Here is a 26,401-nt window from a genome sequence, read left to right as displayed (position 1 = left end):
GATTTTTGGCTGCTAATCACAAACATTTGTAACGTAACCTATCATGTACCATTTTAGAGAAATCTTCTGTTTTCACATAATGGCAATGTATACTTTTCAATACCTGTTGGCTATGCTGCACACATTAAAAAATATACAGAAACATGGAACTGTTATTCAAGCCCATCCACTACAACTGGAATATATCTAAAAGTAGTGGATCTGCTACTTGCAATGCAGCTTGGATATACCAAATATTGTCCTTACTCATATGTGAAAAGGATAGCCAGTCACATTATACTTAAAAAGAAATGGCCACCATGAAAGAATTTGATTCCAGGACAGACAAACATGGCACATGAACAATTTGTTGACCCATATTTTTGTCTCCACTTCACATAAAACTCAAGACAGGTGAAAAATTTTGTGGAAGTGATGAAGGAGGAGGAGGTTTTCTTCATTTGAGATAGCTATTTCCAAGAAAAGCTGATGCCAAGATTAAGGAAGGCATTTTTGTTGATCTGTAGATCAGATCAGATATGTCAATGACAAAAAGTGGAAAAGTCGGTTACTGGGGCCAGAGAAAATCACTGGAAAACATTCAAGGATATTGTTGAGAATGTTCTTGGCAACCACAGACCATCAAACTTAAGTTCAGCTATTGACAAACTTGTTACAGCATACAAGACCATGAAGTGCAACATGGAGTGCAACAATCCATGAAGTGCAACAAACAAACCATGAAGTGCAACAATCGAAATTCTAAAACTAGAAAACCTTGAATTACGCCGTCTTCGGTCCGACTTAAGCATGGTATATAAAATCATACATTGCAATGTCCTACCCTGTCAATGAATACTTCAGCTTTAACCATAACAACACAAGAGCACACAACAGATACAAACTCAAAGTAAACCGCACCAAACTTGATTGCAGGAAATACGACTTCAGCAATAGAGTGGTCAATGTCTGGAATACTCTACCCGACTCTGTAGTCTCTTCCCCAAACCCCAAAAACTTTAACCTTAGACTGTCTACTATTGACCTCACCCCTTTCCTAAGAGGTCTGTAGGGGCGTGCATAAGCGCACCAACGTGCCTACCGTCCCTGTCCTATTGTTTCTCTTATTCTCTTATTTTTCTTATATGTACCCATTTCATATATTCACAACTATGTATACACTTGTACTTATTATCTTGTAAACAATTGACAAATCAAATAAATAAATAAATAAAAAAATAAAAAAAAATGTTACTGAAGATTCATTTTCTGCATTCACACTTGTGACTTTTTTCATGAAACTCTAGGTGTAGTTAGTGACAAACGTGAAAATTTCACCAGGACATTGCCACACTGGAAAAATGGTATCAGGGCAACTGGAATCCATCAGTGCTGGCTGACTATTGTTAGACACTGCAGTGAGATGCATTAAACATGGACTACAAATGAAAATCAGCTCCTATTAAATGCACGCAGTGTGTTGAAAACGTGATATTATAGTCACTAAAAGTAAATTTCATATTTTTCATAATCACAAAAAAGTTTATCAAGAAGGAAAGTTTTTGAAAAAAAATGTTCATTTTAATGGTACAGGATCTGCAAGAAATAATGTAAAACATGCACAGTATTTTAGTGAGGAATTACTTTCCTGTGACAATAAGAATATAATTCTAAGCAAAAACCAAAATAATTTTTTCCCCCTAATCTTTTTTGATGTACATTTGTCTAAAAGGTGTTCCATTCTCAGTCTTTGCTCCTAGATGCTTCATGGATATGTCAATGCAGTTTTCTTTATAGCAGCATTAAAATGATTTGCTTCTGCCTTCCTGTGGGATGTTTTTGCAACTTCCCAAGTTAGCCAACAATTGGTTTGGTCCAGCCCAAACCTGATGCTGCTTAGTTTTTAATGTAATATTATCATCTGGAAAACCATAAGTACTTTCAATAACAATCATCAAATATTGGAACGTGCACATTTATGTTTAATTATGATTTGTATTTTTTTAATAGTTTGAATTGAAACTGGGATAAAATTACTGACTATAAACGCTAGGCTTTGTGCATGTCTGTTAAGTTACCACCCTTCTATCAGTTTATGATCTTTTATTTCAGGAAGCCAACAAATGAAATGATAGTCATATGAAACGATGAAAAAAAATTACAGAATAGATATAAACTGAAACTTGTCATTCTACTGCAATAAGGACTTAGACCTGCTTCACAGTGCTCTTCACAGACCTCTCTCTAAGCGTTTTACAGTCAGCATATTTCCCCCAACAATCTGGGTTATTTTACCCACCTCGGAAGGATGGAAGGTTGAGTCAACCTTGACCTTGAAGTACTGAAGTACTAATAATAGTCATAGGGTACAATAAACTATCAAATCATACTAGATTTAAATAAAAATAGTTAGGATACAAGCAACGAAGTTAGTCGTACAGTCACAAGTGGGAGGGGATGGGCGATAAGGAGTGATGAGAAGATTAATAGTAATGCAGGCTTATTCCAAATCAAAGAGGAGTATAAGATAAAGTTCGTCTCGTGATAGTAACAATGCACAATGCATACTTCTCAAACTGACACAAAGCCAAAGTTTCAAGGGAAAATAGGCTAAGGCCTTTCTATGAAACCCTGGAAGCCAACGCTATCTGCCTTGTTCTTCAGCAGCTTGGCTGCCGAGTCCTCGTTCCCGCCCCACCCGTACGTCAGCCTTTGGCTGGCCCCTGGGATGGAGGGGAAAGGAAGGGGAGGATCAATTCTCCTCTTCTCCCCTCCCAAAGACGAAAGATGACGTCATTATCCGGGCTCTTCTCATTGCGGGTCAACAATGGAGTCGAAACGGAGCTCAACCGAAACGAAACGGCCGGCCAGTCACCCGCCTCAATGATCGCAGCCTGGCCTCGTTAACTAGGGCCCCGCTCGGCCGCCGTCGACATCCAGCCCAGTCACCAACGCTGTCAGGCCTTGGCCCCTCCCCCACCGGCTACACACGGCACACCAAGCAGACCCTGCCACTGCGCGGCGGCGACCCTAGCCTCACAAAAAGCAAGGCGTGAGTGGGTGCTGCTGCTTTGGGCACGGAACTGGGCTGTGGGAGTGATTGACTGTCTGACAATCAGGAAAGGGAGGGAGTCACGCTGGCCGCCGGGAACGCTGTTTGGGTGGCTGGCCGGCGCCGCTACGTTGAGTCGGAGTCTGCGCTGCATAAGCTGTGAGCCGAGCCCTCCTATAGCCGCCATATTGCCCGGGACTCAGACTCTCAGTCTTTGCTGGTGCTGCCGTCTCCGACGCGACTTTGCTCCTAGACGCAGCACGGGTTTCTTTTTCCTTTCCTAGCGGCATTCTCGTAGGTTTCTCGCTGCTGGCCTTGTCAGCCCAGCCCCTCCTTCCTATCTCTTCTTCTATTCCCTTCTCCAGGGATTGAAGGTATCCGATTTCCCCGGATGAGGTAGAACAGCCCGGAGGCCTAGCTCAGCCTAACGGAGCTACAGGACGAGAAAGAGCGTCGGCCCGCTTGGGCCTCGCAACGCAACGCTGGCACTGTCGCGGTCGCCGAAAAGCTGGTGACGCAAAACTAAAAGGAGAATACAAGAAAAGGTGGCACGCAAAGGAAGTTCAGTCAGGAAAGCGACACGGGACCCCTTCGGGCAAAACCCGGCGTAGGAAAGCCGGCTTTTCTAGCAGCCACCGCCACTCGGATTTTCCTAGGGATGAGACGCAGTCCTGTTGGTTGCTGCGGCGGCGGCTTGTGCCGCCTGGGATGAGAAAGTCTTCGGCCACACCCGCCGCAGCCGCCTCCTCTCTGCATCGCCATTGGCAGCGGCGCTCGGGAGCAGAGCGGGCCTCGGCATTAGAACCAAGAGTAGCAGCAGGAAAAGGCGACGCTGTGTGGGGGTAAGCGAGTCGGGATAGGGGAAAGAAAAGGTCATTCTGTGGGCAAACAAAGGGGTAAATTCCAGGAGGGGGGACTTTCGCTGGGTATCTCATCTCTTCGTGAGTTAGCGTATCTTGTCTGTTCGTGCGTGTGTCAGTGTCGTGGAGGGAAAATGGCTGACGACTCAGTCCTCATTCTTTCTGCCCGGCCTGAACTGGGCCTTGCAGGAGAATGGGGCGCGCACACCCCTTGTCCGCAGTCCCGGGAAGAAAGAGAGACAACCTGCAGAGCTGGCCGGCTATTGGTCTGGCCATTCCTTAAATAGCGAAGAAAACTGGCGAAGAAGACAGTACAAGGAGTACCCGGTAGACCTTCGGCGTTTACTTCCTTTTGATTTTCGTTCCACTTCAGCAAACGCCATTATTGAGGTGGAGTGATTGGAATCGTGTGGGCCTAGTCCAACCCAGGAAATAAGGCTCTACACAAGCTTTTTTCTTTCTTTCTAAATCCGGTCTCGGATGTTGCGGCCCAGCGGTTCGTTGTAAACATTATTGTCATGGGTGCAGGTGGGCTGTGTCATGGCTGGACGCACTGTTTCCAGTAAAGCTGCGATATTATAGGATTTACCAGTATCTCTTCTCCGTTAAGTTTAACATTGAGCGTAGTTTGCTTCTTTGAATATGTGAGTTTTATCATTTTTATATTGGACAGAGTTTACGTTGTAAGTATTGTCTGGAATTTTTTATATATGAAACTGATGAATCTAGGTACAAGATAGGTATGGGCTTTAAAATTAACTTTCCTGAGCACACAGAGTTCTTTTGTAAGACACTTGAAATTTGTAAAGTGGAATTTTATCTTCTAAAGAATTGGTGGAAGAACTCCCATTGATTTTAACACAGTCTGCTTATGGCTATAACAAACTAATGTTAACAAACTAATAAGTTTGATATACAGTGCAGAATAGGTATTAAGTATGAATAGAAAAAACAGCTGTAATTCTGTGAAGACTGCTAAGTCAAGTAATGACAGTGAAGCTCTAATATGTATGTGGTAGATTATAGTAATGGTACATTATTCTCATATTTCTAAGGTACTTTGAAATCTCAGTGCTGGGCTATTCTGTCAGTATCCTAATTTTGCACAACATATTTTAAACTATGCTTCTGGTACAGATTGTTTGGGTGGACTTTTGTGTTGATAGAAATGTGAAATCAGGGGGTGTGGTTTCTTTTATTTAGTGCATAATCAGCCATGGCCTAGTTACATGTCTTAGTGCAATGTATGTTAGCATATATGCATTAATTGGTTTTCTGTTTTCCTATATTATACTGAGTTATGTGCTACAAAAAATCTTTTGTCAGTATTGAATTCATCAGTACTATAAAAGTTGTAGGGATATTAAAACGTTTTCCATTTCAGAAAATGAATGATTTGGAAATAGATTGTGACACTTTTAATAATCCCTTACATTGTTGAGGTATATATTGTGTTTTTATTTTTTTAATAATGGAAAAGAAAATTGGACAAATACAAATACTCTCATACCAAATCTGGACCTAAGAATGGCATATCACTGAAAGTTATGAATTGCTTTTAATGCAGTTATTAATATAAAATCTGAAATAAGATGCCATCCTATTTTTTCATTTATTTATAAAACAAATTACTAGCAAGTTTTCTATTCAAACATGGAAACCACATTGATCTAAGACTAGTGTTTTTTCCCATAATACTGTGTATGTTTGCTTAGAAGTATATCATTGAAATCAATTATAGCTTATAGTATTGCATAGGATGTATTTCAGTTGCTTATAATATTGCCTAGGATGTACTATAAAAGCAAGATTATAGTGTCTTGGTTCACTTGATTTCCTTCCCCGTGCCTTTCATAAATATAGGTCATAAAGCAAACACAAAATTTCAAGTGACTCTGTCATTAGTTCACTTTTAGCTTTCTCACATTCAGTGTGTTTGAATATTTCTTAATGAATCTATAATTTACTTTTTGAAAAGAAATAAAAAAAGTTTTAAAATAAGTTTCTTGAGCTACTTTTACAAAAGCAATCATTTTACAGTAATGCTCTATGAAAAGGAAGGATGAGATAGAGATCCTAAGGGGAAAAGTTATAGATTTTCACTTTATTTAACTGAAAGAAAATTACCAAAACTAGTTTACCAAAACTAATTTACCTTTGAAACAGGATCATCTTGGATTCACTGAAAAACAAACAAAAAATGTGGAGGAAGATTCTGCTATTTGAGGACAAGAAATATCTTAAATTAGGGTCATGTTACTTTTAGGTAAATGTGTTAATTAGCTTAAATATTCATAGGAAAACAGATATAACAAGGCTATTATACCAAACGTAATTAGGGAAAAAAATTGTGTCAGGTGATTATTATGGTATTTATAGTCAAGAGTATATAGCAATTGTTCTTTTGTGTGAGCTGGTAGCATTTAAAGTTTAAAAATGTAGCAGATTTTGTTTCAAAAAAGTAACACTAAATTGAAATTATTTGAATTAAAAGCACTTCACTGGTAATAGAAAATACACTGGATACAGATATATTAAAACCTGTTCTTGAAATAATTTACTGTGTTTGAAGTGCCTTCGTAAAAATTCTTATATATGTATATATATATATTTATATATATTTTATATATATATATATATTATATATAATATATATTCTTATATATGTATATATATTTATTATATATATATTGAAAATATATATATTTTTTCAAGCATAACACTTCATAGTGATGAATGTTTTGTTTTCTTTTGTATTTTTGTCTTTGGAGTGCTTGTCAAATTCATATAATTAGTTCATATATAGGTTTAGATGTAAAATTCTGGAATCCATGTAGTCTTAGTGTTTTCCAAAAACAACCCTCTTTATAAAAATAGTATGTCTGCATTATTTACCATATATCAGTTTGATTTTTCTTGTATTTATCTGTTTTGTTCTATTATTGCAGTTGAGTATTATGTATTCAGTTTTTGCAATTTCTCTAGTTGAGAACAGTGGGACTCAGGCTAATTGAGACATGGATCCAAAACACCACTAGCTGAAAGTAAGTTTTTTAATGCTATATATTAAGTTTGGATTGGGGCAATATACACTGTTTAAATTAAGCCATTCTTTTGGTAATAGAACAACATCAAACCCATCAATATTTTCTCTTTCCCACTCTCTCTGAATAAATGTTATTGCTTTGGGCAAGGAATTTTTTATAATTTCAGATCTGCATGAAATAATAGTAACTACTTAGTAAATAGTTACCTAGTACAGGTAGTCCTCAACCTAATCCCTGACTTATGATCACAATTGGACCCAAAATTTCTGTTGCTAAGTGAGACATTTGTTAAATGAGCTTTGCCTTATTTTACAACTTACGTGCCACAGTTGTTAAGTGAATCACTGCACTTGTTAAGTTAGTAATACAGTTCTTCAGTGAATCTGGCTTCCTCATTGACTTTGGTTCTTAGAAGGTTGCAAAAGGTGCAGGGCACTGCAACCATCATAAATATGAATTAGCTGCCAAGCATCTGAATTCTGATCACGTGATGGTAGGGATTATCAAGTCATTTATACAATGGTTGTAAGTGTGAAAACTTTCTTCAATGCTGTTGTAACTTTTTAACAGTCATTAAATGAACTGCTGTAAGTTGAGGACTACCTGTATTTCTAAAATTATGAAGTACCTACTACTGCATGCAGATCTGAATTTATGAAGAATTGAAGTTGCATGTATATTAGTAATTGCTTATCTTTAACAATAATCATATTATTTGTTCTATAACATTAAAGTAAAACTGATTATGCTGCTTTTATATTTCTTTTATGGTAAATGGCAGCAGATAAAAATTGCTGAACTATACTTTATGATCTAGTGTTCTGTCTGTACATTTATTTTGCAATTATCTATATTGTGATCCATAGTTATATAAATGTAAATAACTTCATATTGCCTGTGTTCTACAGGAGCTTGCACCTAGAGTTTGAAATACACACATTTTGGTTATATTGTTTAATCATTGTAAGGGTAATAGTGCTATTGATGTGCATAGGGTAGTGCAAAATATTCTCCTTCTGCCATGGCCTTTCTTTCCCAGTTTTTGACTTCTGAACCATCTTTTATAAGTGATATAGAATTATAATATATCTAGCAATGTACAAGTAATCTTCAACTCACGACTACAGTTGGGGCTGGAACTTCTGTTGCTAAGCATAGGAACCAGATTTAATTTTTGGCATAATAAATTCTTTTTAATTCAATATTATTTGCTGTATACCAGACTTGTGTTTTTACTATTTCTACCTATTATCTAGCAATATTGGGAATGGCCTGTGTTTAAAAAGTTAAAATAAATGTCTCCAAATAAATACCTCCTTTGATGATGAAAAAATTGAGAGATCTTTTTTTTTTCATGCTATGATTATTTGAGAAATTATTATTAGATTTATATCCCATCTTGGCAAAGATTTGTCTGCTTGAGTAATGTTTACTTAACCTTTTCTATTACCAACTCTTTTTTTTTAGAGGTTCACATATTGTACTAAGTTATTTACCTTAAAAATTGTTTCTAGGACTCATGGCTATTTTTGTACTACTAGAATACAGACTATAATCATAGGGTTCCTAGAATACGTTAAGCCATAATAGAACAAACTGCCATTGCTCTATTGTTGCAATGTTACAGGTAGTAGGGATAATCCTTGATTACAACCATTCATTTAATTACTGTTACAAGTTACAGTGGCACTGAAAAAAGTGACTTATGGCCATTTTTCACACTTATGACCACTGCAGCATCCCCGTGGTCATGTGATTAAAATTCAGACGCTTGGCAACTGGCATATATTTATGACTGTTTCAGTGTCATTGGATCATATGATCACCTTTTGTGACCTGACAAGTGAAGCTAAATGGGAAATCAGATTCAATTTAAAAACTGCAATGATTCACTTGACAATTCTGGCAAGAAAAGTTATGAAATGGGGCAAAATTCACTTAACTCTCTTGTATATCAAGAGAAATTTTGGGCTCAATTGTGATCATAAGTCAAGGACTACTTGTACAGACAGTTGGTGAAAAAGTCTGGTAATAGAATAGAATAGAATACCTTCATTGTCATTGTATTCAAAATACAATGAAATTTGAAAGCTACTCCAGCATAGTGCCCCAAACACCACATCACAATCACACTACACAGTATTTGAAAAGTAAAATAATTAAAGTAATAATAATAATAATTAAAAACCTAGTCTAAAACCTATTTAAAACATATATTAAGTTAGATAGTTTAAAAATGCCACTTTATACATAGAACTAAATAACAAATGTACTGTTTCATTCAAGACAATTATTGCCTTGGAAAAGAAACTTTCTCAGTCTATTAGTCCTCATTTTAAGACATCTATAATGTCTCCCTGATGGTAACAATTCGAAATATGAATGACCAGGATGAGAACAGTCTGGAGATTTTTTTCTGCTCTAGAGAGGAGTCTGGTCTTCACAATCTCTTCCAAAGAAGAAGAGCAACCGATTATTTTTTTGTGCTGTGTTTATAACTCTCTGGAGCATCATCTTATCCACTATAGAGCATCCAGCATACCACACCGTTACACAATATGCCAAAATGCTCTCGATGGTAGAATGGTAAAAAGTAAACAGCAACTTCTCACCCAGACCACTCTTTTTCAGCACCCTCAGAAAGTGCAGGCGCTGTTGGGCCTTCTTTGCAGTGGCCATAGTGTGGACCGACCAAGTAAGGTTGTCGGAAATATGAGATCCTAGAAATTTAAAACTATGAACTCTTTCCACACAATCTCCATTTATATATAGTGGAAGAGGCTCTGCTTTGCATCATCTGAAGCATTGATGTTATATTTATCTTTCAAATCTATAGTTTTTTTTCCCTGTGGTTCCAAAACTTGTTTCAGTCTGTACTCAAGATATTTTGGTCAAATTTCATGAAATATTTAATTATTAATTTTATCTGCCTTTAATAATGCAGGTATTGATTTGTGTTTAGATTTTTTTTCAGATATTTACATGCTTTGTTAACTTTATTGTTAGCTGTCTGCAGAAGTCCAAGCCTATATGTTATATGCAGAGTTCATAAAGATAGTGTAGATATCTGATATATATGATATATATGTTGCCTCTGTTAAACAGATTAGTGGCCTATTCGGAACTGGGCCCTGCAAGTGGTAGGCTGGTGTATACTCTCGCAGATGCAGCTTAACTTTTGCAAGTAGTTGGCCAGCATGCATGCAATTCAACCTGCGCAAGTCGAGCTGCATGTGCACTGGTCCACTACTTATGCACGTCAAGCTGCGCATGAATGTCAGCCCCTACTGGTCTAAGTTGTAATGTTTGTACTACTGATTTAGATGGTGTTAGATTTTGTTCTTATGCTGGAAGAGATGCGAAATGGTTAAAAAAAACCTCTTGAACATAATTTTGGGCCAAGTACTCCTGCTGTACAAGTGACTTGCCCTGAAAATAGGATTGCGCTACTCAAATATAAAGAGTTATGAGTAGTTTTGATTCATATGCACATATTTTTGTTTCATTTTGTGGTAACATATTCTAGATACCAGTGAATGCTATACTAGTGCTCTATATTTCAATCATGATAGAAGTTTGTAAAATATTTTTTAAACTTAAAAAAAAATTGTTTTCAGATTTTAGACAAAACATACAGGCAAAAAACTGACCAGGGGTTAAATTGCCATTCAGTTTTAAAACTCTATATTTCCTGATTCTTCCAGAAGCTCTAATAGCTTTCCTCCTACAAAATTTTCCCCATAACAACTCTCTAAACTCAATGTTTGGCACATTGTTGTATAGTGAGCTTTCATATTCTCACATTCCTTGTGTGTCCAATCACACTTGGCCAATAAAGAATTCTATTCTATATCAGAGGACAAACTTGAACTTGGGTCTTCTGATTATAGTCCCACACTTTAAATACTATTCCATACAATTTATTGTTGTTCTTACTCTCCAGATTATAATTTTAATATGATGGTTCATTTGCTTTCTCCCTTCCTGATACTTGTCCATTGGAATCTTACTGTGAATTGATTGTGTCATTTACTTTAGAGAATTATTCAGATTGAAAGATCCTTCATAATTTTGTACTAGCACAATGCTACATTATCTTCCAAGCGGGTTTGTTCTTTTGTTTAGAGTATGGCATATCCAATCAGGCCCAATTCCAGAGCTGCTATTTTCTTAGTAATCTTATGTACGTGTTATAAGAAAATTAATTTCTTTTTAGTTAGAGGTCAACCTTGACAACAAATGGAATATTTTCCATTATATTCTTGAAATTTTTTGAGACCGTAATATTTTGACTTTGTTGGAAATATGGAAAACAGAGATGTGTTTAATGTTTGGCATTCTAGTGAGCTGACAGATATTTTTTAAATAATGATCAGAACTATCTTTTCTTCCATGTGGGAAGAAGAATAGTAGTAATGGCTGAAAATTTGCTCATTTGAATCTTATGGAAGCTGCCTGTAATTCATGTGAAATAATGCCATTTGTTATGCAAAATTTCCTGCTTTTTATGCATAATAACGTGTAAAAGGTTGAATGTTTTAAAATTCAATGTTTAAAATCAGTAAAAATATTGAAAGATTTAATAAGCAGCATAGAGAATCATGCATCCACTCTGAATGGCAGTTTGCTTTCTTAGAGTGCCAGCATAAATTAATGTAAGCCTTATTTGGATGTTTAATATTTTTGTCATTTAAGTACAGGGAATGCCCATTGCCTTTTGATCTGTTTCTGTAATATTCTCTGGAAAAAAACAAAAATATACTGGCATTTCCTAAAGCGTTCTGAAAGCACAATGTAAAGTATACTGAATTGTTAGTTGATCCTAGATATTATAAGTCAAATGTTTCATACTAGGTTTCTAATTTCTTATTCAGAAATGAACTGTTGTTTGTCACATTATTGTAATATTTTTAAAATTTTGTTATTTAATAATATTGTTTTATATCTTATCAAAACTGGATATTTTAAATAAAACATTAAGTTATTTCAATATAATGTTCAAAAGCACTAAGTAGTAATGCCAAGGTGATGCATATTTGCTAATTTATTATTGACAGTGACATTTAATCATGCTTCCAAAACAGTTTCATTACTATTTAATACAGTATTTGTAACAACTACAACAATTGCACAGATGATAAATCAGAAACAAGATCCAAATATGAGAACCTCAGTAAGTTTTATTTGATCACTTTTAATAATTGTATTCCTGCAAGAAAAACAAGTTTTATGCTTATAATTTTAGATGTGGATTTCCATATAGCTGGCACTATAAATGCATTTAACAAACAAGGCAAAACTCATCTTTTGGCAATTGAGAATAGATATAAAATGTATTTATTTCATCTTGTTGCATATTTAATTGGTTCCTTGATGTCTTGAAATATTAAATCAATTTATAGCAAGAACATTTCTTGAACATTTTATTTATAGATAGGTATGCAGAAAAGTTAGTTTTGCAATTAATATTGTGAAAGGCTTGTTTGTTTATATCTCCTAAAACCATACAAATTGTAACTTGCATTTTTAATCTACAAAGCTTGCAATATGCATAGTAGTATTTCTACTTATAATAAGTTTTAATTCAAAACCAGATTAAATATATAATATGCTATTTCAGTGGCATTAAATGTCATTACTTTCTGGTACCATAATGTGTAACATACTACAGTTGTGTCTGTTTAATGTAATTAGTGAAAAGCAAAATTCCAAAACTAGTGTTTCATCCTGATTTATTCTTAAGTCTATTGGTAACTTTTTAAAAGATTGGTAAATATTTGTGACTCTAGGAGTTTTACGATGGCAAGAACTTGAAAATAGAGTATTTCCCAGTTTCTATATTATTTTAGAATATGTTTATTCATACAGGTGACCTTTGGTTAACAACAGTAATCAGGATGAGAATTTGTGTTCAACTACACAGATGTAAAGTGTACTGTCACATGAGTGCATCACTTAGTGATGGCAATCCTGGCAGTCCCCATTGCTGACTTAACTAAAACTTACCTGATCATTAGGCAACACTCAGATCCAAGTCATTGATGGCTTGGTCCCTTCCATTCCTGAACCTTGGTAAGGTAAGGGACTACCTTCTCTTCAATTCTCCCTACTGTTTGTCTCCCCCCCCCAACCTGTGCCATTTGGCCACCATGCACTCTGCCACTTCTTTTGCAGCTGACAAGGTATGCCTGATCTGGCCCTTCACAAGGCAGTTGCTAGCTGCACCAGGCTATTTTTCTGTCTTGTTCAAATGGTGCGTAGCCTTTTCACGAGGCTTTGGAAGGTTTCAGAACCTGTGAAAAAGCTGCATATGGCTGTGCTTTGTCCAAATGACATGTAGCTTCAGGAAGAAGAATTGATGTGGCCAGCAGCTCCTTTGCAAAGGGTTAGGCTGGCAATGCCTTGTCAGTAGCAAGAAAAAGAACATGACAAAGGCTAGCTGTGGGTGGCAGATTACGGGACAAAAGGGCAAAATGGGGAACAGATAAAGGTATGAGGGGAATTAAATTCTCCCTATGGTCAGGAGTGCAGGAAGTCTTGCAAGCATTTGAATTTTGAAAATGTGGTCGCAGGGGTGCTGCAAGGACTATAACTATGGATCAGACATAGCTATCATTTATTTAAGTACCACTATAACTGAATGAGTGATCATTAGACCTGTAATTGCTTTTAACAAGGTTGTGCACCTTTTCTTGTTAGGTGTAGATTATATATAAGAATCCTGCTCTTAAGTTCTGTGCAACTATTGATATATGCTCTACATCTTACTATATGAATAATTGCTTGCAAAAGGATAGAAAGTACCAGTTCTTTTCTATATAGAATGCCATAATTGTAGCAGAGATCTGGGTCCGTTGGTTGCTGTTTAAGATTAATAAAAAGAATGTAAGAATCTTGGTGGATTGGGCCAGGTCTATACAGTCCAGCATTGTTTCCATATTGGCCATCTGATGCCAGCAGGATACCCAAAAAGAGTGACTAAATGTCCAAAGTCCAATTTTTCCAGTTTTGAATTTTTTATGACCATAGCTTATTCTATTCCATGTTGCATCAGTTACAGTTTTTCAAAAGCCCGAATAAAGATTTGCTTGAGTGCTGTTGCAGATTTCTATAATATAGTATATCATAGAAGTGAGTATACCCCTTACATTTTGTAAATATTTAAGTATATCTTTTCATGTGACAATACTGAAAAAATGACACTTGGCTACAATATAAAGTAGTGAGGATGCAGCTTGTATAACAGTGTAAATGTGCTGTCCCCTCAAAATAACGTAAACTGTTGTAGGGGGCAGTCTGTGTCGCTTTAGCCTGGCCCACGCCATCCTGGCATGTGCACAGGAGGCGGCGGTCCAGCATTACCTCATCCATCACTCACTCTTCCACCGCGACCACTTCCTCGCGGATGAGGGGGATGCAGCCGTTGCCACCCCTGCTGTCAGCGGCCCACTCCCCCTGGAGGAGGAGGAGGCCCGCAGCCAACACCTTACTGCCACTGTGCCAGCCCTCCACCTAGGTGGCCGGTCTGCCCCTCCAGCCGCTGCCCTGCAATCTTCATGCTCACCCAGCTGTTCCACGCCCGGCAGGAGCGGCAGCCCCCAGTTCAGGGAGAGGGTGAGTTGGGGTGTGCTGCAGCTGCTGGGGAGCCCTGAGGCTGTGGCTGGAGTGGCTGTGCTTGACCTGGCCAGAGAACGAGGGCTAGGCAGGCTTCAGGAGGGCTTCACGCTCTCCTCTGCTTTCACTTTCCCATTGGCTTGCCCACAGCAGCAGCTTCCATCCAGCTCCCGCTGCCTTGTCAATCACAGGGGCTCGCAAAGGCAACACAGGGAGGGCTTGTCCACATCCCTGCCAGGCAAGGAAGGCTTGTAATTTGTATGAAGGCAGTCTATTGTCTTGCAGCTCCCCCCCCCCCCATCTCCATTCCGAGTTGAGGGTTGCAGGCAAATTCCCCGCTCGGCTGGCGTTCCCAGAAAGTATAGCTCAGCTGTGTCAAGTGCCGTTGCGGGAGGCCTGGGAGGGCAAAGCAGAGGTGAGAGGAGCCTGGGACCCACATCCATCGCCCTCCAGAGCTGCATAGGTCCTGCTTCCAACAACCCTGTGAGGCAGACCAACCCCCAATGACAGGTCCCACCCACCACATCTCTCCCACAGAGACCTTCCCCTACAAGCCTGGAGGAGGTGGCACAGGGGGTGGTGGCAGAGACTTCACCCAACAAACCATCGCTCTGTAAAGAGGCTCCTGTGCGCGGACAGGGGTACTTCAGATCCAAAGACTACAAGCTGGCCCCTGGGCTATGCTCAGTTGGCTGTGACCACCATGGCCACACCCTCCATCTCTGGCCCTCAATGAAATTGAATTTGACACCCTTTGTGCTACAGTGTTACAATAACATAACACAATTCTGTAATTCAGATATGTTGTTGATATTATAACAATGAAATTAATAGGGATCAGTCAGCTTTTCTGTTAAAAGAAAAATTATTACAAAACATTTTAAGCCAAATGTTATATTGTTTATTATTAGACTGCCACTGGAGGGAGCAAACTACTTTTAAAGGCCTTTACTTTTGGATTAGTAAAAAAGTTCAAATGACATTTTTGTTTTATTATATTAGATGCTATATAATTGTGTATCTGCTAAAATTGCATCTATTTCTAATAGTCGACTTAACAGTTCATTTAGTGACTGTTCAAAGTTACAACAGCACTGAAAAAAGTTACTACTTTTTCACACTTATGACCGTTGCAGCATCCGTATGATCACATGATCAAACTTAAGATGCTTGGTAACTGACTCATATTTATAACAATTGCAGTGTCCCAGGGTCATGTGATCACATTTTGTGACCTTCTGACAAGCAAAGTCAATGGGGAAGCCAGATTCACTTAACATCCATGTTACTAACTTAACATCTGCAGTGATTCACTTAACAACTGGGGCAAGAAAGGTTGTAAAATGGGGCAAAATTCACTTAACAAATGTTTCACTTTAGCAACATACATTTTGGGCTCAGCTGTCATAAATTGAGGACTACCTGTATAGTAAGATAACAGTTTTGTTTCAAAGTTACCTAAATATCAATTTATTAATGTTGGCACGGGAATAAACTCTTAAATATATATTATGTTGTAACTTGAATTTCATTTGGTTAAAGTGTAGAAAAACTTAGATAAAAATAAATTGATTAGTAAGGTTTCTACATATGCAATTTCCAGTATTCTCATTGCACTCATTCATGAAATATATCAGTGGTCATTGTAATTCAATTTCTTGTTGCTCCCCTCCACAGACTTATTTAATTTCCTCCATGCTGCTATGAGAGTCCAGAAATGGGTAAGACTCCTCCCTCTGACGTCATCGAGCTGAGTCTGCCAAAGTATAAAAGCCAGCCCTTGCTGCTGGCCCCCCAGCTTTTTGACTCAGCTCCTTGAGCGTCAAGAGCAAGTGTCTCTGGAGTTTTTGCTACTTAGCAGCAACTATCTCAAAATCGAAAGGAGAAAGCAAACAAAAAATAACATCAGCCCAGTTCCCGGGGATCCAGTGGAGCTGTGCCAGATTCACTCTGTGAATCTGTGCGGAGATTCACTCTCCTTTGCTGGGCCTGCAGAGTGGTTTCATTAGGTAGGTGGCCATTTTGATCCAAGGCCCAGAGCATGTGGCGGGCAGCCATTTTGTACAGGCCTCAGAGTTGCGTGGCTGGTTAGGGCCTCATAGCAGGAAACCAGCTTACCTGGCCTTCGCATTAGGGCAACACATTACAGGGGACGCTTGCAGCGCCTCTTGTGTCGAGCCTTAGGGCCTCACAGTGGGAAACCAGCTCACCTGGCCCTCACATTAGGGCAACATGTTACAGGGGATGCTTGCAAGTGCCTCTTGTGTCGAGTCCTTTGCAGCATGGAGAGCGATCTGACCCAATCTGATCAGCCTGGGCTTTGGACATGGTTTTGGTGGCCATTAGGCAGGGGTTTGCTGAGGGTTTTCAACAACTCCTATGCCCCTCTGGAGGGGGCCAAGGTTTATTCCCAGCCTTCTCTCAGGTAGTCCCTCCTGTCCGGAGGGGGCTTTTTAGGCCCCATGAATGTAGTTTTCCTTCCACTCATTCTGAATGGGGGGAATATGAGGACAGGGGCTCTATGAATCCTTCAGAACATAATCACTCCATGAGGAGGAGGAAGGCGAGATTAGGGATTCTAATCTGTTAGAAGAGGAAAGATTGAGGCCTGAGCATCCCACCTCTGCTGCTGTTTTCATCCTTGTTCAAACCCCTCCTGCACAAGGCTTTAGTCACCGCTCAATTAGGACCTGAGGAGGTGGCACCAGAACCTCAGGCGGAATCTTCTGTCCAGAATGATTCCTTATTTTCAAAACCAATTGTCTAAACTGAGGTGTTTCCATCTCCTCTATTATTCCTAGATCTTGTGTGCAACCAGTGCGCTTCTCCAGGTTCGGGGCCACGCCCCTGAGCTCAGGACAGGCATTTTTATAATGTGGGCCCTTGGCCAATGCCCTTCTAGTGCCTCCAGTAGACGCCCCGGTGGTTGCCTCCTATTCCACATCTGGCACTCCAACAGAGCCGGAAGATGTGTTCAAAGCTGAGGACAAGAGGTCTGAACAGACCCTCAAGCATACTCATCAGGCCGCAGCTTGGGCGGTCCAGGCTTCTACCACAGCTTCCTTCTTTACAAGGTCGTCACTGTGCCGGCTGCATCAGCTGCAGGATCATTTGCCAACCAGTGATTCCAGGTCTCACCAAGACTTGAATAAGATCATCGCTGCAGCAGAATTTACAGCTGACGCCACATTAAACTTGGCAAAATTTGCCTCAAGGGTGATGGCGTCCTCGGTGGCGGTGAGACGTCTCCTGTGGCTGCGTAATTGGCAGACAGACTCCCGTCGCAAATGGAAACTAGCTTAGGCAAGAGTCTGTTTGGGTAGGCCCTGGAACCTTACCTGGTAGAGACCAGGGACAAAAGAAAGATCCTTTCATTGGCAGGCAAGAGGTCAGATTTTCATCAGGCTCCATGCTTCTGACCCTCCTCCTTTCACCCGGAGTCCATCACTCATTTCTCTCGGGGCCAGAGGGTGTTCCCTCCTCGCCAGGAGCAGCAACCTGAACGAGTGGGCAGACAACAGCAGTTTTCTGGTAAATGGCCCTTTCAAGGAGGAGGAGGCTGTTCGTTCTGACACTCCAAGTGACTGCCTTCCTTCCCCTCCCATCGGAGGCTGTCTGGCTTTCTTTGCCTCAAGATGGGAGGAGTCAACGTCAGACCCCTGGGTTCTCAGGACTGTGAGGTCGGGTCTCCAACTCGAGTTCCTCTCCTCTCCCTTAAGGTTTTTTGTTTGCTGTCCAGTATCTCAGGACAGGTCCAGACAGGCCCTCATGGAATTGGCCATTCAATATCTGGTGAACATAAGAGCCATACAGGCGGTTCCAGTGGATTAACGGGGGTTAGTGTTGTACTCCCGGCTATTTGTGATCCCAAAAGCCTCGGGGAGAGCAATTTTCGACCTCAAGTCTTTGAACAAGTTCATTCCCTACAGGTGCTTCAAGATGCAGTCCCCCCCACTCTATTCTGGAGAGTGTTCAGGAGGGTGACCTCTGATCCATAGACCTCACGGAGGCATACCTCCATATCCCGATCTGGCCCCCTTATCACCAGTTCCTGCGCTTCTGTTACAACAACAGGCACTACTGCTACCGGGCCTTTCCGTTTGGCCTCTCATCGGCCCCCAGGGTGTTTACCAAGGTCTTGGCAGCATTGGCAGAGTCCCTTCGAGCTCTACCTGTGAGGGTCCAATGCTATCTAGACGATGTCCTGATCTAGTCATCTTTAACCCTCTCTGCCAATCACAATCTTCTGACCACGATGTGGCTCCTGCAGGACCACGGATTTTCCATAAACTTCAAAAAAAAAAAAAATCATCTGCATCCGACGACTTGTCTCCATCTCGGGGCGATCATCGACACGAACCTCTGCGAGATTTTTCTTTCCCCGGATCGCTGAGAGAGTCTGAACAACTTGATGCAACTTGATGCAACTTGATTCGACAGCAGCACACAGTTCCTCTGTCTCTTCTGTCCCAGCTACTAGGAAGACATAGTCCTACCGGATTTCTGCCCTAAGCCTCAACATGAGTTGGAACACAAGTGGCATATATTGGATGTGTGGAGAGCCCTTCGTATCTATGTTAAACGTGCTGCTACCTTTCACAAGACAGAAGTGATGTCCGTGTCCTTCTAACTGGCTTCCTTGGGGAGCAAGGCTTTCCCATTCATGATGGGCACATGGATTAGGGCTTGTATTTCCACTGCCTAGAAGACCTTATCTCTCCCGGTTCCCAAGAAGCTCACAGCCCACTCTACTAGGAATGCAGCAACCTCGGCAGCCTGGGTTACCCAGGTATCCATTGAGGAGATCTACAAGGGGGGCTACCTGGGCGTTGCCTTCTCCATTTATCCGGCACTATCGTCTGGACTCCTTTGCCTCTGCAGAAGTGTCATTTGGCAGAAGGGGGCTTCAGAAGGTTCTTCCAATGTCGGGCTGAGCAGACCAGACGATGACCCTCCCTTGAACATATAGGCTTTGTTATGTCCCATTCCTGGACTCTCGTAGCAGCGTGGAGGAGAATGGGCATTGGTATATTTACCTGAGAATGCCCTTTCTATACATGCTGTGAGAGAATCCAGCCCCACCCTGTATTGGTCTTGGTTGGGGAGGGTTCTTCTCACTGTTTTATTTTCCAGAGACACGCTATATCTATCAAGTTTCTTTGCCGAAAAAGCTTGGGCCAGCAGCAGGGGCTGGCTTTTGTACTTTGGCAGCTCGATGACGTCAGAGGGAGGAGTCTTACCCATTCCTGGACTCTCACAGCATGTACAGAAAGGCCATTCTCAGGTAAATATACTAATGCCCCCTTTTCCTTTATATTTTTAGTATTGTTCCTGATTTTAATTAAAAGTTAGGATTTGAGATGTGCTGTGTTATGCATTACTATATGATGAGCAGTGAGAACTGTTTATAGAAAATGCTTTAGCTGTTTTTCTTTTTCTCAAAAACAAAGCATACTTAAAGTGATTTAAATGTAACAATACAGTTAATATTAAAATTGATAATTTTTTGTTCCTATATTAGAATTCTGTATATATTGTTCATGCATTCTATTTTAATTTAAAGGGAAAACATGGATCCATTTTGAAGTTCTATATCTACATCCTGAGTATGCCTAAAATTATAAACATTTTAAAGAACTATGAAATCATCAAATTCGATGAGTGTAATATCAGTTACATTTTAATTTGCAGTTATATAAAGCCTAACATTTTGATTTCTTTTTAAATAGTGGAAAAACGTTTATGCTGTGTTAATATAATATAAAGCACCTGTTATTGCTTGTGCTGTGTTTTGGACCAGCTGTATTTTTCAGGTGGTCTTCAAAGATAGCCCCATATAGAGAGCATTGCAATATTCCAGTTACATGCTAACCAGAGCATGAGAGACTGTCTGAAGGCCTCCTGGTAAAGAGAAGGACAGAACTGGCATACAATCTGTGGAAAAGTCCTTCTGGCCATTGCTGTTGCTCATTGAGCAGAAGCTGCAAGTCCAGGAGGACACACAAATAGTGCACCAGTCTAGAATCAGGTATTGAATAGTATTGAAATCACTGAAAGATCAAGGAACAACATGTATGTATCAACAATTTTCGGCACAGGAGCCCAAAAAGGTTAGCCACCACTGTGATATATAATTTACTGTATCTCTTCATACCGTTCTATTTTTGAAAATTTATTAAATTTTTATGTCACCCTTCTCACTGTGACTCTGCGCTGATTTTCAGGCTCCGCCAGAAGGCCAGAAGTGTGAGGGGGTGGATCATATCTTCAACAGAAGGATATTGCAGAGGGCAGGGGCCACAGCAGATAAGGTTCTTCGCCTTAAATTGACCATGACTACCTACACTACCTTTTGTTTTTAAAAATTTTCATTGCTCCCTTTCTGAGGTTCTCATGAACATTATCCATCCAGCTATTTTTTTCATATATTTGTTTTGTGGATTGATTCTGATTCTATATAATCAAATTACCTCAACAAACTAGTCAGTCATTTTTATATTCAGTGCATGTTTATCCATCACTTATTGACACACACACCCCCTTTATTACATACCCTGTTTAAGACACCCATTCCCACTATATACTGGTTGGTGGAATATAGGGAACAATATGCTGGCGTAAAAAGAGATAGATTTCCTATTTGATAACACAGTGAGCATTTGCTTAGGGTAATATTGGTCTTTAATTATGCTTGTGGCATACTGCCCAACATTTATTACTGTTATCCTTATTGTTAATACAGAGTTGTATGTGTAGAACATATGTGATTAAGGCTGGTGAAATAATCTATAGCTTCTCAATATTTCAAAAATGTTTCTGTGAAAGTATGATTGATTAGAATTGTGATGGTTAGGGTGGGTAGGCAGGCAGGCAGGCAGGCAGGCAGGCAGACAGACAGACAGACAGACAGACAGACAGACAGACAGATAGATAGATAGATAGATAGATAGATAGATAGATAGATAGATAGATAGATGCTGGTCTGGTGATAACTGGTATATGAAAAATTGCAATTTGTGTTACAAAAGGAATAAATGGTAAATGTTGGGGTTAATTAAAAAAGATAGGTATATGAAACTAAAAGAACATAATAGATCTGAATGAAGGTGACCTGATTTTGAGTAGAGTCAATGAATATGTAGAAAAATGTGAAAATAATTGGTTTAATTAAAAATGAAAACAATTGTGTGTTAGAATTAATGGGCATCAAGACTGTAAAAAAGTTTCTAGTTTGGTGATTGCTACATGTTAGTTCTGGTGAGCATGACAATAAAATAACTATATAAGAGTTTGAGGAATAATTGTTCAGCTTTCTGAATTAATGTAGTCTAGGGCAGAATTACTTTGCTGTTTCAAAAATGAATGAATCAGAACAAACAAAATAAATGGTGAGTACCTGAATAGAAAAGGAGATATGTGTTAATTTTCTTTTTTTGTAATCAAGTTTTTTTATACACAACATATGCACATATACACATATATGTATTGTGCGTATACACAACAATACATTAACAGTGTGGCATCAATATATCATACATTTTACTATAGACAAAATTAATAATACCAATCATATCTCTTAATACACATATACACATTAAATAATCCTTCATTGCTTATTTATAACATTTCAATACTCTCTCCTAATGCCAACCTATCAGTTAAACATACCTACCGTGTTTCTCATATAATAAGACTGGGTCTTATTTTTTTTTGAGCCCCGAAAAAATGGCTAGGCCATCTTTTCGGGGGTGACTTAATTCCCCCCCCCCTTGCATCTTCGGGCGGGCGGTGACGGCTTGGATGTTGACCTCGGCGTTGGTGGGGCACTTCGTATCAGGGTCAACGCAGGCAGCACCATATCCAGGTGTGCAACAAAAGTACTTCCTATCAGCAAGCCCCCCCGCCATTTCCCCCCCATTTCACATGTTTTAATATAGGGCTTAATTTGGGGGGAAGGGCTTAATTTCATTTCATGCCTATAAAACACGCTGGGACTTCCTATTGGGGGAGGCCGTATTGTTGGAGAAACAGGGTAGTAATTTCATTATTCAATTTCCTCTCCAATTTGTTTTGTTTTTTTAAATAAAAAATTCTCATTTGGCAAGCAGTGTGGTTCCAGATGTCACATCTCAATACAACATGACCATAGTTACTTATTCATTTTATTTATTCAATTTCATATCACATTATCCCTATTAGCATTAGATATTAAAAGTATCTTATCCAATTCATATTATAACTTATTTCATTTTTCTTAGGATATTCTCATATCTTATTTTACAATGTTACCTAGGATTCTCATCTTATTTCTATGTTCATTTCCCATATTACCTTTATCTTAGACATTTGCAATTTTATCAAGGAGATACATGTTTCAAATACATGGTTTAACGAAAGTCTGAGCACACGGCAAAGGGATAAAAAACTAAATCTAAAACAAATAATATTACGATCAAAGATTGAGAGAATTCGTGAATGATACAGGAGTGATGAGGTTTTAAATGTGAGATTTACCCTTTTTTCTTAGTGTCAGAAATGAATAAGAAAAAAGTGCTCACTGAAGAAAAAGAAGTCATTAAAAACTAAAGTAACATTAGATAACTATAGGAAGAGAAAGTTTAAGTCTTATGAAAAAGTATTAGAATAGAGATTGATTTCCTAACAAAGTGAATGAAAATGAATGTGGTTTGTATGTATTGAAACTGCTGGAAATGGAGTAAAAATATATGGTACAATAACGATCGCTGCAAAAAATTAGATTGAAAGATACTATCAGTATGGGGAGAAAAGGTTATTGAGTGAAGTCAAAGAGTATTAAAGGACTCCAAGAAAATGAGACATTTAATGTTTGTAGAATAATAGCGTTGAAGGGCAGAATTGTTGTGAATGCTATAAATAATCTCCAAGGAAAAAAAATGTTGGAAAGGAAGTAAAAATGGCTTGAGAAGGCTAAAATATTGTAAGATAGCAGATATAACTGAAGTTATTGAAGAAATGTTAAAATGGTGTTTCTCAACCTTATTTTTCATTGTACTGTATGTGTGTCTGCTTTATACATAAAAATCCTAAGTTTTGTTCAGGTTTTTATGCAAGGCAGGGTTGATAACTAACATTTTAAAGTTAACTTTTAAATTAAAAGTTTAAAAGCTATTAATATTTAATTTAACATCATAACTGCATTTGTAACTTATAACAATGTGTTAAATAGACATTTTTAAAAATTATGTATGCAAATGTGTTTCTTCCATGAACAAATTATAATATAGAGCCGTGATGGCGAACCTATGGCACGCGTGCCACAGGTGGCAATGCAGAGCCATTTGTATCAGCACAGGAGCTGCAGGCAAATTTACCTCACTGCGCATGCATGCACCTCACAGCTGATTTTCAGCCTGTTTGAGGCCTTTTTTGGCCTTCCAGAGGCTTGAGGAAGGTTTCTGCAGGCTTTGCAGGCTGAAAACTAGGCCCATTTCATCACTTCCTGTTTTCCCGGAAACACCAGAAGTGACAAAACGGGCCTAGTTTTCGGCCTGCAGAAGCCTTTCTCAAACCTCTGGGAGGCCGAAAAATGCCTCAAACCAGCCAAAAATCAGCTGTGAAGCACAGTGCAGGTAAGGGGGTGGCAGGTGGGTGGGGATTGCGTATGCATGGTGGGGGGGTGCACATTGCCTTCTGGGTGCTGGCATGCGAGCGCGAGCGTGCAAGCATGCACACAATTTTTGGCACAGGAGCCCAAAAAGGTTAGCCACCACTGGTATAGAGATACACATAATAGTTAATTTCCTTTTTCCCTTATGTTATTAGTATAGTGCTAGCTGCATATTTCTATTTACATTTATCTACATTTATATGCAATTATATACATATTTACAACCATCTTTTATACTGCATTTGCATCATCTCATATTTGTCCATTATATTTTCTTTGGTTTACAAAACTTTAACTTTCATTCCTATAAAACATCAAATCTTTCTTTCTTTTTCCTTGACTCTAGCCATTGATACATTTTACTCCAGACATCATAATACTCTTGTTTCACCCTTATCTTTGATTTCTAAAGTTAGTCTGTCCATCTCTGCACAGACTAATATTTTCCTTATTATTTCACTTTCTGTAAGGGTATCGTCATTCTTCCAGTTTTGGGCATACACCAATCTCGCAATTGTTATTATATGTATCATTAAATATATTGTTCCTTTACTGTATTTCTCATTAATAATTCCCAGTAAGAACGTTTCTGGTATGAACTCTTACTTTCTGGTTAACCATCTCTTCAATACAAACCTTTATTTTCCATCAGTATTTTTTTTTGCTTTTATACATTTCCACCACATATGATAATTGGTCCCTATCTCTGTGTTACATTTCCAACAATGTGGTTATATACTTTTACTAATTTTGGCCAATCTACTTGGAGGAAGATGCTACCTGTAAAACATTTTATATTGGTTCTCTTTATACGAAGTTGCCAATGTTAATTTTCTATTTCTTTCTCATAACTTTTGCCAATTGTCTAACTCAATTTTGTAACCGAAATTTTGAGCCAATTTTATCACTATTTCTTTCTCCTCCATTTTATATTCTAGTACAGTGGTTCCCAAACATTTTCAGTCCACTGCCCCTTTAGTGCTACAAACTCATCCTCAGTGCCCCCCACCCAGGGGTGGGATTCAAATTTCTTAACAACTGGTTCTGTGGGTGTGGCCTAATTTGTGGGTGTGGCTTGTTGGTCATGTGACTGGGTGGACGTGACTTGGTGGTCATGTGACTGGGTGGGCGGGGCCAAGTGGCCATGTGACTGGCAAATCAAATACAAGTGGTCCTCGCTTAATGGCCGATTGCTTAGCACGTGTTCTAATTTATGACTGACCTCCCCAGAGCTACTTGACCTGTTTTTGGAGTTTTGCCAGCCATGTATGCACACACACACGCACACACACACACACACACACACACACACCCTTCTAACCCTGCTGAAGCAGGTGGTTGGACTAGATATTTCATTCACTTTCTCCTCCCTCCATTTCTTTTCTTTTCTTTTTCTCTTTCTTTCTGTCCCTTCCTTCCATCCCCCTTTCTTTGTCTATCCCTTTTCTTCCTTTCTCTTCCTTTCTCCATTTTTCTTTCCCTTTTCTCTTTCTTTTCTTCTCTTCCATCTCTTTCTCTCCCTCCCTCCCTCCCTCCATGTATCCCATTCTTCTTTCTTTCCCTCCCTCCCTCCCTCCCTTCCTTCCTCCCTCTGTCCCTTCCATCCATCCCCCCTCTTTCTTTGTCTATCCCTTTCTCTTTTTCCCTTTTTCTTTCTTTCCCTTTTCTTTATTTTCTTGCCTCTTCTCTCTCTTTCTTTTTCTTTCTCTCTTTCTCTCTCTCCATCCCTTCCCTTCCTCCTTCACTCTCTCCTCCTAAGCTAGAAGACCCACCTGAATCTCTCTCTCTCTTTCTCTCTCTCCCAACAAGGTAGTCACCCGGCAGCGTCACTTGTGACAAGTCTCCCAGGGACCGGGCGCGATTGTCCATTTACGTCCAGTCCCATGTTGCCCGGAAAAGCCAGCAGGCAAGGCTTCCGGGTCCAACAAAGGGGCCACAGGTGGGACTTCCACCCCTCCCTCTTTTGGGGAAAGGACTGGGAACTTCAAGTGAGGCTGCAGCCTCACCCACCACAGGAGCTGTGGGAGAATTGAGCTGCAAGAAAGGTGAACCAGTCTACCCTGACTGGCTCACCTTTCCCTCTACCACCAGTCATGGGAGGAAGGTAAGTTTGTAGGTAGTCAGCGGTTTGGGCTCACTACTCTGCTCCCCGCCAGCCTGCATCTCATCAACTGCTGGGGCTCGCGGGTTGCGGCTACTG

At 39.4% G+C, this 26,401-nt stretch overlaps 1 protein-coding gene across 1 annotated transcript in view; it reads left to right on the top strand.

Moving 5' to 3' along the window:
• The first annotated feature begins 2,792 nt into the window (after window positions 1–2,792).
• Window positions 2,793–26,401, top strand: part of USP9X (ubiquitin specific peptidase 9 X-linked) — a 165,222-nt gene continuing 141,613 nt past the window's right edge. Inside the window, exon 1 of the mRNA XM_087967535.1 lies at window positions 2,793–3,873. The gene's annotated coding sequence lies outside the window, so the exon portion shown is untranslated. The remainder of the gene's footprint in view (window positions 3,874–26,401) is intronic.

This window comes from Notechis scutatus, chromosome 5 (assembly GCF_049901735.1).
Source record: "Notechis scutatus isolate UNSWTSFEM ecotype Mainland chromosome 5, rNotScu1.2, whole genome shotgun sequence".
Classification (NCBI taxonomy): Eukaryota; Metazoa; Chordata; class Lepidosauria; order Squamata; family Elapidae; genus Notechis; species Notechis scutatus.
This window is presented reverse-complemented; position numbering and strand designations above follow the sequence as displayed.